The sequence below is a fragment of the Sciurus carolinensis genome, chromosome 4 (genome assembly GCF_902686445.1).
Source record: "Sciurus carolinensis chromosome 4, mSciCar1.2, whole genome shotgun sequence".
NCBI lineage: Eukaryota > Metazoa > Chordata > Mammalia > Rodentia > Sciuridae > Sciurus > Sciurus carolinensis.
In genome coordinates this window covers 73696898-73706403 of record NC_062216.1, presented here as the reverse complement: position 1 = coordinate 73706403, position 9506 = coordinate 73696898, and the positions used below count along the sequence as shown (strand labels likewise).

Here is a 9506-nt window from a genome sequence, read left to right as displayed (position 1 = left end):
TTTCACTTGTCAGCTAGTAACTTAAAGGTACTATTTCCTGAACTCACTTTGGCACAATGTAAACACATGGTGCAAGCTTGTAAACATTGTGCCCCTATGGCACCACTTGGTCCCTTTCAATAGCAAGGAGTTAACCCCAGAGGCCTATCCCCTAACAAACTCTGGCATATTCCTTCCTTTGGCAAATTAAAATATGCACATGTCATTGTGGACACCTATTCCAAGCTTATCTTTGCTATTGCACAATCTGGGGTAAAACCTCAAATGCAATAAACACTATGAAAATGGCTATGTTAATGATGGGAGTCCCTTGGGTCATAAAAACTGATAATGGGCCTGCCTACACCTCTTCTGGCTCCCAACAGTTCTTAACATCATGGGGTATTTCCCACACAACTGGCATTCCATATAACCCACAAGGGCAAAGAATAATTGAAAGGACTAATCATACATTAAAGGAAATGTTGTAAAAACAAAAGGACATTCATGCATGCCTTGACCCTAACCTCACACTCACACACTTTCTATTTACACTTAATTTTCCCACATTTGCTAGCAACAAAGTTAGCCCTGCATATAAATTTTGGGGCTCCTTTCCTTCTCTGACTCCCTTACCCTGGTACGCTGGAAAGACCCACTCACAGGCATATGGCAAGGACCACATTCTCTTATCACCCAGGGAAGAGGGTTTGCTTTTGTTTTCCCAGAGTCCACCCCAACCACATTTGGATACCAGACAGAAATGTCAAGCTAGCCACTGATAGCCAAATTCCAAAGATTGAGCCTATCGGACAAGAGACGATACCAGTGGCCCCTGCATTGGAGAGCCCACAAGATAACATGGGGTGACATAAAGGCATTAGCCACACAAGCCATTTAGATGTCACCATCTGGGGACCATAGCCCACTCTATTCTTACGCATGAGTGCTATTATAACTGCTAACTCTCAGGTAAGTACCTCACAGGTAAGTTCTCCTCCCGACCTTTGGACACTTGTTCATCAACCCCCGCCCCATACTTCAGATTGTCCATAATCAGTCTCCTTCATTTCCTAGGTTTTCTACTATGTCAATTACCCCAACAAAGTCACACATTAACATCAGCATTGATATAAAGAATTCTCTAAGTTTTTTGCTTATAAATACAACTTTCACAAATACATCACTTTATAAAGATGATTATGTCCAGTTCAATTATTCAAGTAATGGAGACAGCTTTCTACAGTATTGCTGGTCTAGTAACATCCTTTGTCTCATGAATGATGTAGAATCCCTAAAAGGAGGCAAAGTGCATGACTCAAATAATCAAAAGGCCAACAAATCAGGCCTTGGCAGTCCTACATTGGTTAATCCCATTTACTTTCAGGGACCACTAGACAACACTGATGTGACAGATCTTTATCCAGATGCCCCCAATGACACAATGAACCCCTCCAATCCCCAAAGTATCCTTTATGATTGCCCCAGACCTAACACACTTAATTACCCTCCACCTCGTGTTCTATGCCACGGACCCTACTTAATTGGAACTAATGGAACAGTGACTGATCATGATGTAGCCATACCTGTGGTCTTCACTGATCCATCATTCAATGATTCATGTGAAGCCACGGCTTTTCACTTTGAGTCCTATAATGCTAGTAACCCTTTAGCACAAAAAAACCTATGCAACAAGCACACTTGCACAGATCTTTCTCCCCTGAAATTCCTGAATGCCACTATATATGGAGATAAAGGTCATTACCAACAGCAAGATAAAGTGTTTGTACAACCACCATTTTATGTTATTCAAGTTTCAAACTTCAATCGAACCAACCTCACAGGTAGTATAATTAACTGCGCACAATTAAGCTGTGCTCTTGCTAACCATCTGGATATTAATATCCCACTTCATATCATGGTTCATACTCCCTCCTTTCTGTATATGGTGGTTACTGACACAGATCTATTGTTCCCTATTACGTTAACAGAACAACTCTCATCACGACCATCAACTGTATCCCGCAGAAAATGAAACTTCGGAATCTCTGCCGCCATAGCTGCTGCCTTGACTGACTCTACTGCTGCCACACCACCTCTGCTGCTGCCTTAATCCAGTCCAGAGCCACCGCTACTGCCCTTCAACAAACTATACACTCCTCCTCTGATTTGTTCTATGGCCATATGTCATTAGCCACACATACCTTTGATAGCATGCAAAATTCACAAGCCCAAATAGACATACAACAACAACAAATAGATTATTTAATGATAGTGAAAAATTTTGGTGTGCCATTATCACTCAACTTTCATCTGTTTGTATAACAGATGTTACTGTTCGAAACCTTACACATGCCAGAAGTTTACTTGCGCAACAGAAAAAGGCCGAATGATCAAAAAAATTTCTCAATGTAACACTCCTCCTTGAACAAGAAATCACAAACATGACAAAAATTAGGGTTAATCAATTTGGTACAACTACAATACAGCAAATATGGTCAAAGCTAAAAAATATGCTGAATTCTGCAAATCTGATCACATTAGGATTAGTCTGTATACTCTTTCTTATAATACTTGCAGTTCTTAAATGTTTGTGGTCCATTATCAACAAGAGACTTACAAGGGTTCAGGTCAATCAACTCCTCCTGAAGGAATCCCTAGTACAAATTAATAAAAATGGGGGAAATGTTGGGAGAAATCCAAGTTCTTGACTGGCAGCAGTGAACGACTCAAGTGTGTAAGGAATACCTTCACACATACAGGCCCGACAGGAAAACCTGTGGGAAGGAGAGTTCCACTTTGGCCACATAAGAAAGTACACAACTTCCCCAAATTGACATCAGCATTACCAAGGGAACCAAAGGGTAGTGCTTGAAAGACCTAAGAAAAGTATGTCAATTCAGATAGGACAAAGGTACAACAATGGCGAATGATGATTGATCAAAGGAACTTTAAAACTCTTCTGTACTTCCACAATAAATGAGTTTGCAGACTGCTCACCATATGCCTGCTTCCACCCAACTCCCAGAGTCTGAGTCTTGATTCCACGCTACTTACCCCCAATCCGAGCTAGGCCGGCACAAGAAAAGCAACAGAAATCCAGCCACATCAATGTTTATAGCTGTTCAATTCACAATAGCTAGATTGTGGAAACAACCTAGAAGCCCTTCAATAGATGAATGAATAAACAAACTGTGGTATATATTAACAGTGGAATATTATTGAACCATCAACGAGAATAAAATTATGGCATTTGCAGGTAAATGGATGGAGTTGCAGAATATCATGCTAAGTGAAATAAGTCAATCCCAAAAAACCAAAGCCCAAATGTTTTCTCTAGCAAGTGGATGCTGACACATAATGAGGGGTGAAGGCAAGGGGGTAAGGGAACAATGGAGGAGCGTTGGATTGTGTAGAGGGGAGGGATGTGGGAAGGGGAAGGAAAGATAGTGGAATGAAACAGATATCCATACTCTATGTTCATGGAATATATTGTTGACAATGTTCTATAGAGCAGGCTTTCTAGTTGAGAATTCTTTTAAATTTTGTTTATCATGGAAGGTTTTTATTTCGTCTATGCTAAAGCTTAATTATACTGGGTATAGTATTTGTGGCTGGCATCCATTTTCTTTCAGAGCTTGGATATATTAATTTAAGACTTCCTAGAGTTGAGGTACAGGTTGAGAAATCAGCTGATACACAGATTGGATTCCCTTTAAATGTCACCATTGTTTTTCTCTGGCAGCCTTTAAAATTCTATCCTTATTCTGTATGCTAGGCATTTTGACAATAATGTGACGTGGTGTGGGTCTGTTGTAATTTTGTATATTTTGGATCCTATGATCCTCCAGTATTTGATTTACCATTTCATTCTTAAGTTTTAGGAAATTTTCTGTAGCATTTCATTGAAATGATTCTGTGTCCCTTTGGTTTATATCTCTGAACCTTCATCTATCCTAATGAATCTTATGTTTGGTCTTTTCGTGTTATCCCATAGTTCTTGGCAGCTATGCTCATGGTCTCTACATCTTTTCTCCATGGTCAACTTTGTTTTCATGATTATACATTTTGTCTCCATTGCCTGAAACTCTGTATTCTAAGTTTAGTTTTTTGGTTATGCTTTCAGTTGAATTTTTAATTTGATTTATTGATTACTTCATTTCAAGAAACTTTGTTTGATTTTTTTTGTTTTGTTTTGTTTTTTAATCCAGAATCTCTACCTCTTGACTGAAGTGATCTATCACTTCCTGTATTTTCTCTCTGGTTTCCCTCCTTATGCCATTCTTTACTTCATAGATCAGTTTAACCATGAACATTCTAAACTCCTTCTCTGACAATTCTTCTACTGTGGATTCTGTTATTGGAGTATCTTGGTTTGTTTTGGGTGATCTGTTGCCTTGCTTTTTCTGGTTGTTATGTGTCTATCCTTCTAACAGTATGGAGCTGAGGCAATAAAGTGTCTACCCTGTGGACGTACTGGGTCCTTGATGGTTTCCAGTACCTCACTTGCTGAGAACCAACCTCTGCTTTCTTGATGTCATGCCATATAGCAGCCAGAAAACCAAAATCCTCTATTCTGTCATCTTGAAAACCCTGAGGAAGTATCCTTAAGAATGATCATTTTTTTAGTACTATAAATTGAACACAGGGGCACTTAACCACAGAGACACATCCTTCCCCTTTTTGTTTTATTTTTTATTTTGAGACAGGGTCTCACTCAGTTTCTTCGGGCCTCACTAATTTCTGTGACTGGCTTGAACTTGCAATCCCTGAGCCACTGGGATTACAGGTGTACACTACCATGCCTGGCTGATAATCATTACTGTTTATGCATTAATTATATGTTATTATTCTGTCTTTCTGTGTTTTAATCTTTGTTTTCCTATAGTCTTCCACTTTTCTATATCTATCTCATAATGGTATACTGTGTTCAGAGACTGATCCTTTGAGTTTTTATTTTTAACATTTTTTTCAACTCTCAATTTCTTATTGGATTTTATATCATTTCTCTGCCAAGATGTACATTGTCATTAATAATGTGAGCATTTTAAGTATGGTTATTTAAATGTTCCATAAGGGAACACAAATAATTCTTATGTGAAAATATTTCATTTTTTTTTTCTTTTTCCTCTTCATCTTCTATGGAAACACTTTTGATATGGTACTTTTGGTTGATAGACACTATATTTGAAAAATAATACAAATTTCTCAAAAATATCTTTGTTTTTCTCTTCCAGGCATCTTATGTAAGTGTAGATCACCTTATAAACAATAATTTAAATGATTAGAATTTGGACACCCATCCGTATATTAAATGATCTATTTTAGTTCACACTTGCTTCTATACTTAATGCTCTTTGTTTAAAATGTTTCCTCCCCGCCAGGTAACCTTGGTTAATACCTGTGTTCCCCCAGCTCTGTGAATCTGGAAAATCTCTCCTGGTGTTTTTGGAGTCTCAGTTACTACTTTTAAGTGGACAATTGCCTCAGGAGAAATGGGAGAAATGTCTCATCTTTGTCTTTTACTTCTCTTTGAAAATGGTTCCAAAAATTCTTGCTGGCCTGGGAGCTCTACAGTACTTTCCAACAGTATTGATGAATTACCACTTTCCTAAAGTCACTCCTAGTGGTTGGATTAAAACAGAAAACTCTGGCATAGTCAGAAGTACAAATGTTAATACCAAAGATTAGGACTGAAAATTGGTAATTGTTCCTTCTAGGTCAGAGATTTTTATCTCAGTTGCCATCCCTACATTATTATTTAGTTCAATTGAGTTCCTTGCTCTCTAACCCCTTATGTAGAAAACCAGTACCAGCTGCTGCCCCAGTGCAATGACTCCTGGTCTGACCCAGCAGGCTCTGCATCCTCAGAGGGACACACTGCCAACTGCTCAGGTGAGCAAGGCCCCAGCACAACACCCTTCTCCTTCCCTGTGTAAACGCCCACTGACATGACCCTGTCTCTCCCCAGACAGCAGAGAGCTCTGCCTGGTGGATGGTGATGGTGGCTGTGTAGGGAGAGTGAAGATCCTGCAGCAGAGCTCCTGGGGCTCCATCTGTGATGACAGCTGGGACCCGAGTGACTCCCACGTGGTGTGCAGAGAGTTGGACTGTGAAGTGACCCTGGAGGCCACCATCTCTGATCACTATGGAGAGGGGTCAGGGCGCATCTGGCTGGATGAACTGAACTGCACAGGAGAGGAGGCCCATGTGTGGCAGTGTCCCTCTCAGGGCTGGGGGCAGCACAACTGCAAGCACAAGGAGGACGCTGGGGTCATCTGCTCAGGTCTCTGGTGTACATTGTGTGCAAGCTGGGATGGCAGGGCATCACTCAAAGGAAGGTGACTGAGCCCTAAAATGGGTTTGGGGGAGTAGCTGCCAGGACAAGGTGGGAGGAGGCTCCTTACCCAGTCCCTGAACTACCAACAAAGGAGAAGGCAAGATGCTTTCATTTTCTCCTGAAGTAGCTGAACTCCTTCTGCTCCTTCCTTTTCAACACTGTCTGTGAAACAGTTATTCTCTATAGTTTCCATTTGAAAAAGGTTATTCTTTATTAACTATGTTGGAAAACTCTGAGACGCACAGGATGTGTTTCCTGATGCTGCTGTAACAAATTAACATAGGCTTAATGACTAGAATCAACACACATTCATTATCTTAAAATAGTGTATGTTAGAGGTCTCACCTGGATTGCACTGGACTAAAAGCAAGGTGCGTCCTGCTGAGGCTCTGGGAAAACTTTTTCCCTTGCCTTATCCACCTTCTAGGAGATGCCTCTATTCTCTGACTTAGGTTCCCTTTCTTATTCTTGCAACCCACCATGTTGCAACTCTGACCACTTTTCTGTGGTCAAATTACCCTCTGACTAGGGCCACAAATATTTATCTTCCTTTGAGGATACAGGTCTAAAGATGTGATTAGATTGGAATCACATGATTAATCCAGGACCTTCCATGAATATCTCACCTGAAAAGATCTTCATCTTAGTACTGTCTGCAAGACCCTGTGACATGTGAAGCATCTTAGGCTCCACAGATCAGGAAGTGGCACATTTGGGGCTCCACTCTTCTGCCATCCACTATCCACAGTCCTATTCCAGAGTCTGTCAGATGTTTGGTCAGGAAGGAATGCATGCATCCTCCTTGCTGTAGAGCCATCAGCTCAGTGTTCCCGGCCCTTTCATTGTCATAGAAATAAAAAGACAAACACAATTTAGCAAAACAGTTAAAAGCGACAAAAGTTCCCCTCTTCCACCTCGGGGGCACTTCCTCAACAGAGTCAACAACTCCCACTACTTAAGAATAAAGGAAAAAACAGTAGTAAGAGTTGAATGCTCACTCTTCCCCATTTTGCTCCTCTTGCTTTCAGAGTTCCTGGCCATCAGAATGGTGAGCAAGGACCACGAATGTGCTGGAGGTTTTCTACAACAGCTGTGGCAGTGTCTGCCACAGCCCCGTGGAAGCCATGACTTTGCCAGTGATCTTCAGACAGCTTGGCTGTGGGGACTTTGGGACTCTAGACTTCGTGGTTCCTCCCAGGGAAGGTTCTAGACCCCAGTGGGTAGATCGAATTTGCTGCCAGAAAACTGATACCTCTCTCTGGCAGTGTCCTTCTAACCCTGGGAAATACCTATCTTGGTCTCCAAAAGATGAAACTTTATTAAGTTGCAGCAGCGTAGTGCCCCAAATTCTATCAAGTGCTTACTTTGGTGATCCAAGATGGCGGCCTAGAGGGAGACTGCACCCCCTGTCGCTCCAGAACCCAGGAGTTAAGAAGGGGAGGCATTGAGAGTCTCGGACTGAAATAGAGCCACGGGTGAGTCTGCCCACTGGGTAAAGCTCGGCCCGGGGGGCAGGCCCAGATAGAGGTGGCTTATCGGAGCCGGGCAGGGCAGCTAGAGTCATCCACAGGCAGCCCTGCGCACTCCGGCGGTGGGCTCCGCCCACACAGCCAGCTTCTCCAGGTTCTCGGAACGGAACTGGCCTGCTAGTGAGAGCCTTTCTGACCAGAACAAGCTCCGAGTCCCGGAGCCAGTGCAGCTCAGCGTACTCTGGCACGCAAGCAGATTCAGGGTCCAGACAGGGCAGCCAGAGACTTCCCCAAGTAGTCTGGACCCCTGCGGTGGGAGGTGCCGTTCAAAGCTAGCTTCTCAGAGCTGACCGCCCAGTGAGAGACTTTCTACATAGAACCAGCCACAAGCCCCTGAACCAACGGAGAGCCTCGATCCGCAAACAGCCTCTGGGATCAGGGCAGGGCAGCCAGAGGCCTCTTCAGGCGGCTCTGCCCACTCCGGCTGCAGGCTCTCTTCTCGGGGCGATCCAAGATGGCGGCCTAAAGGGAGACTGCACCCCCTGTCGCTCCAGAACCCAGGAGTTAAGAAGGGGAGGCATTGAGAGTCTCGGACTGAAATAGAGTCACAGGTGAGTCTGCCCACTGGGTAAAGCTCGGCCCGGGGGGCAGGCCCAGATAGAGGTGGCTTATCGGAGCCGGGCAGGGCAGCTAGAGTCATCCACAGGCAGCCCTGCGCACTCCAGCGGTGGGCCCCGCCCACACAGCCAGCTTCTCCAGGTTCTCGGAACGGAACTGGCCTGCTAGTGAGAGCCTTTCTGACCAGAACAAGCTCCGAGTCCCGGAGCCAGTGCAGCTCAGCGTACTCTGGCACGCAAGCAGATTCAGGGTCCAGACAGGGCAGCCAGAGACTTCCCCAAGTAGTCTGGACCCCTGCGGTGGGAGGTGCCGTTCAAAGCTAGCTTCTCAGAGCTGACCGCCCAGTGAGAGACTTTCTACATAGAACCAGCCACAAGCCCCCGAACCAACAGAGAGCCTCGATCCGCAAACAGCCTCTAGGATCAGGGCAGGGCAGCCAGAGGCCTCTTCAGGCGGCTCTGCCCACTCCGGCTGCAGGCTCTCTTCTCGGGGCGATCCAAGATGGCGGCCTAGAGGGAGACTGCACCCCCTGTCGCTCCAGAACCCAGGAGTTAAGAAGGGGAGGCATTGAGAGACTCGGACTGAAATAGAGCCACGGGTGAGTCTGCCCACTGGGTAAAGCTTGGCCCGGCGGGCAGGCCCAGATAGAGGTGGCTTATTGAAGCCGGGTAGGGCAGCTAGAGTCTTCCCAAGGTAGCCTTCCACACTCCGGCAGTGAGCTCCTCCCACACGGCCAGCTGCACGGTGCAGGCCCACAGTGAGAGCATTTCCGCACACAGCCAGTTCCAAATCGTGGAACCAGTAGGGGGCTAGGGGCAGTTTTCTTCGGATACGCTGCTTTATCAGATTCCTCCAAGACATCAGGCTACTGAAGACTGGGAGGTGATACACTGGAAATCTACCGGGACACTATAAGCCAATAGCGGAAAACTGCAATATCTCAGGGTCCCACTGACAACTGACCAATATGAGAAAACAAGGGAAGAAAATGTCCCAAACAAACCTAGATACTACATCAATAAAACCCAATGACAGCACAGCAGAAGAAATGTCAGAAAGGGAGTTCAGAATGTACGTAATTAAAACGATTAGGGAAGCTA

At 44.3% G+C, this 9506-nt stretch overlaps 1 pseudogene; it reads left to right on the top strand.

The window, feature by feature from the left end:
* The first annotated feature begins 921 nt into the window (after window positions 1-921).
* Window positions 922-9506, top strand: part of LOC124982754 (antigen WC1.1-like) — a 176277-nt pseudogene continuing 167692 nt past the window's right edge.